A 5,000-nucleotide genomic window follows, 5' to 3' on the forward strand; every position below is an offset into this window, starting at 1 on the left:
GGCATCGGGACTTCCGACGGCAACTGATTAACTAGCCCGGGGACTAGAGCGGCAGCAAATGCAACGTGCCCTCTTGGCGGGAGCAACTTGACCGCCCCCGTGGGGAAAGGTCAACTCGGGGCCCGGGAAAGTCGCCGAGTCCGACCCCATACACTTCCATGAGTTGGGGGTTTTGGCCTTCCCGGCCCAAGGCTCGCCTTATTTCGGCCTGCACTTTCGGAAAAGGGTGCATTCCTTTTGGTTAATGATTTCACCAGCCCGGGTCTTAGCCTCTGCCCCGACGGCTAAGTCTTTTGGTTAATGATTTCCTGCGGCTGGGACTACCCTTTCCCCCGCCCTGCAGGCACCCGGGTCGGGAGGCCGTCGGGGGCACTTTCCGGGGCAAATCCGGACCCTTACGCAAGGGAGAGTGCGCCCCCCGCCTCGGCCGGGGGTCAGGCTGCCGCCTATTAAGCCCGACAGAAAACCCGAAAAATGGACGAAAATGGGAAAAAATCCCCATCCGAAAAAGGCTTAAAAGTCGGTTGGGCGGCAGCTAGGGTCGGTCTCTGCAGACCTGGAGGCTCGGGTGGACTCTTGGAATAAACGTCCAAGTCCCGACTTGCCACCTCCTACTACTGTGCAGATACCCCGCCAACCCCCAGCCACCCGAATGACAAGCGTCCGATCAGCGGGACGAATTTGACAACTCTGGCCGGACCTCTGGAACTCCATCCCGGGTAACCGGGGCAAATTTTTCCGCTTGATCGCCCTTCCACTGGTTAACCATTTGCCCTTTCGGACTTAGTCTCTGGACATTATTCGACGGATTTTCTGGTTAACCATTTGCCCTTTCGGACTTAGTCTCTGGGCATTATTTTCGACTTTTTGGTTAATGATTTCACACTTTTTACTTACTTTTGCGCTTTTTGGTTAATGATTACTCTGCTTACTGGTTAATTATTTGCCCTTTCGGACTTAGTCTCTGGACATTATTTTCGAGTTTTTGGTTAATGATTTCACACTTTTAACATATTTTTGCGCTTTTTGGTTAATGATTACTCTGCTTACTGGTTAATTATTTGCCCTTTCGGACTTAGTCTCTGGAGATTATTTTCGAGTTTTTGGTTAATGATTTCACACTTTTTACTTACTTTTGCGATTTTTGGTTAATGATTTCACACTTTTTACTTACTTTTGCGCATTTTGGTTAATGATTACTCTGCTTACTGGTTAACCATTTGCCCTTTCGGACTTAGTCTCTGGACATTATTTTCGAGTTTTTGGTTAATGATTTCACACTTTTTACTTACTTTTGCGATTTTTGGTTAATGATTTCACACTTTTTACTTACTTTTGCGATTTTTGGTTAATGATGACTCTGCTTACTGGTTAATTATTTGTACTTTCGGACTTGGTCTCTGGACATTATTTTCGAGTTTTTGGTTAATGATTTCACACTTTTAACATAATTTTGCGCTTTTTGGTTAATGATTACTCTGCTTACTGGTTAACCATTTGCCCTTTCGGACTTAGTCTCTGCACATTATTTTCGAGTTTTTGGTTAATGATTTCACACTTTTAACTTAATTTTGTGCTTTTTGGTTAATGATTTCATACTTTTTACTTACTTTTGCCCTTTTTGGTTAATGATTACTCTGCTTACTGGTTAACCATTTGCCCTTTCGGACTTAGTCTCTGGAGATTATTTTCGAGTTTTTGGTTAATGATTTCACACTTTAACATATTTTTAAGCTTTTTGGTTAATGATTACTCTGCTTACTGGTTAACCATTTGCCCTTTCGGACTTAGTCTCTGCACATTATTTTCGAGTTTTTGGTTAATGATTTCACACTTTTAACATATTTTTGCGCTTTTTGGTTAATGATTACTCTGCTTACTGGTTAACCATTTGCCCTTTCGGACTTAGTCTCTGCACATTATTTTCGACTTTTTGGTTAATGATTTCACACTTTTAACATATTTTTGCGCTTTTTGGTTAATGATTTCATACTTTTTACTTACTTTTGCGCCTTTTGGTTAATGATTACTCTGCTTACTGGTTAACCATTTGCCCTTTCGGACTTAGTCTCTGGAGATTATTTTCGAGTTTTTGGTTAATGATTTCACACTTTTTACTTACTTTTGCGATTTTTGGTTAATGATTACTCTGCTTACTGGTTAACCATTTGCCCTTTCGGACTTAGTCTCTGCACATTATTTTCGAGTTTTTGGTTAATGATTTCACACTTTTAACATATTTTTGCGCTTTTTGGTTAATGATTACTCTGCTTACTGGTTAACCATTTGCCCTTTCGGACTTAGTCTCTGCACATTATTTTCGACTTTTTGGTTAATGATTTCACACTTTTAACATATTTTTGCGCTTTTTGGTTAATGATTTCATACTTTTTACTTACTTTTGCGCCTTTTGGTTAATGATTACTCTGCTTACTGGTTAACCATTTGCCCTTTCGGACTTAGTCTCTGGAGATTATTTTCGAGTTTTTGGTTAATGATTTCACACTTTTTACTTACTTTTGCGATTTTTGGTTAATGATTACTCTGCTTACTGGTTAACCATTTGCCCTTTTGGACTTAGTCTCTGGACATTATTTTCGGGTTTTTGGTTAATGATTTCACACTTTTTACTTACTTTTGCGATTTTTGGTTAATGATGACTCTGCTTACTGGTTAACCATTTGCCCTTTCGCACTTAGTCTCTGGAGATTATTTTCGACTTTTTGGTTAATGATTTCACACTTTTAACTTAATTTTGTGCTTTTTGGTTAATGATTTCATACTTTTTACTTACTTTTGCCCTTTTTGGTTAATGATTACTCTGCTTACTGGTTAACCATTTGCCCTTTCGGACTTGGTCTCTGGACATTATTTTCGAGTTTTTGGTTAATGATTTCACACTTTTTACTTACTTTTGCGATTTTTGGTTAATGATTTCACACTTCTTACTTACTTTTGCGATTTTTGGTTAATGATTACTCTGCTTACTGGTTAACCATTTGCCCTTTCGGACTTAGTCTCTGGACATTATTTTCGAGTTTTTGGTTAATGATTTCACACTTTTTACTTACTTTTGCGATTTTTGGTTAATGATTTCACACTTTTTACTTACTTTTGCGATTTTTGGTTAATGATGACTCTGCTTACTGGTTAATTATTTGTACTTTCGGACTTGGTCTCTGGACATTATTTTCGACTTTTTGGTTAATGATTTCACACTTTTAACATAATTTTGCGCTTTTTGGTTAATGATTACTCTGCTTGCTTGTTACTGATTTCCCCTTTCGGACTTGATCTCTGGCCGTTCTTTTCGACCTTTTTGGATCAGGTTTCCACACTCTGAAATTATTTTGGGCTCACTGATTAGGCGAGATCAAGGGGGCATGCCTGGGCACTTTGGGCTCAGTTTGGGAAGGCGGCGTCCGTGTGCTCCTCCGCCCTTCCCGCACTTGCGGCTAGGTTTGCCAAACTGCGCTGACCCGCAGCCCTGCCTTTTTGCCCACGGCACACGGAACGACTCAAGTCTGGCTCCGTTCCAGGCCGTTGCCTCCGGCTGCCCGCCGTCCGGCCGGCCTGGGACGTACCCCGGCTGACGGCGCCGGAGGCCCTCTAGCAGCCACCGGTGCCGCGGGCCAATGGGTCCGGGCGTTCCGGAGCTATCGGTGGGGAAGTGCTCTCCCCTTTTCCTGACGCCGTTCGCCCGAGCAGAGGTGCAGCCTGACGGGACTGCTGTCGCCTTCCGCGGCGCACCGGCCCCTTTCACCTGCCGTCGACCGCGCGGAGCTCGGACCTCCCTCCCCGAAGTTATGGCCCCGGCGCCGGAGGGTGCCCGGGGCCGGGCATTCAGCGGGGTGAGTCTTAACCTTCCCGGTCAGCCTGCGGGGTCGGTGCGCCGGCACTCGACGCCGGAGGGTCCCCTCTTTCCGTAGAGCCCCGCCCGGTGCCGATCGGCCGGCGGATTGCGGAGCGAACCGCGCCTGACCGACGGGCCTCGGAAACCCGTTGCAGTCGACGGGGGGGAACCGGACAGCGGGACGAGGTGCCGATTCCACCCGCAGATTCGATCCCGAAATCCCGCGGGATTCGGCGGTCCGACCCGACAGATTCAAACGTCGCCCGGGCGGCCCCCAGCGGTCGGGCCGGCCTGGTTCCGCCACCGCCCGATGCCCCTCGCCCCCGGCTACCGCCGGCCGCGCAGACCGAGCGAATGCGGCCGGACGTCCGGCGGCAATCGGCCGGAAAGCGGTATGGCCATTTCCTACTGTCCCTCGGACGGGCAGAGGGGCGGCGCCGGGGCACTCGCGGACCAGGCCGCGCCCCTCCGAGCCCTACCGCCTGCCGTCGACCGCGCGGGGATCGGACCTCCCTCCCCGAAGTTATGGCCCCGGAGCCGGAGGGTAGCCGGGGCCGGGCATTCAGCGGGGTGAGTCTTCACCTTCCCGGTCAGCCTGCGGGGTCGGTGCGCCGGCACTCGACGCGGGAGGGTCCCCTCTTTCCGTAGAGCCCCGCCCGGTGCCGATCGGCCGGCGGATTGCGGAGCGAACCGCGCCTGACCGACGGGCCTCGGAAACCCGTTGCAGTCGACCGGGGGGAACCGGACAGCGGGACGAGGTGCCGATTCCACCCGCAGATTCGATCCCGAAATCCCGCGGGATTCGGCGGTCCGACCCGACAGATTCAAACGTCGCCCGGGCGGCCCCCAGCGGTCGGGCCGGCCTGGTTCCGCCACCGCCCGATGCCCCTCGCCCCCGGCTACCGCCGGCCGCGCAGACCGAGCGAATGCGGCCGGACGTCCGGCGGCAATCGGCCGGAAAGCGGTATGGCCATTTCCTACTGTCCCTCGGACGGGCAGAGGGGCGGCGCCGGGGCACTCGCGGACCAGGCCGCGCCCCTCCGAGCCCTACCGCCTGCCGTCGACCGCGCGGGGATCGGACCCTCCTCGCCGAAGTTATGGAGGTAAGACCGGGAGGCTGCCCAGGGTCGGGACTTCAACCGGCTGC

The sequence above is a fragment of the Heterodontus francisci genome, unplaced genomic scaffold (genome assembly GCF_036365525.1).
Source record: "Heterodontus francisci isolate sHetFra1 unplaced genomic scaffold, sHetFra1.hap1 HAP1_SCAFFOLD_1055, whole genome shotgun sequence".
Lineage (NCBI taxonomy): Eukaryota > Metazoa > Chordata > Chondrichthyes > Heterodontiformes > Heterodontidae > Heterodontus > Heterodontus francisci.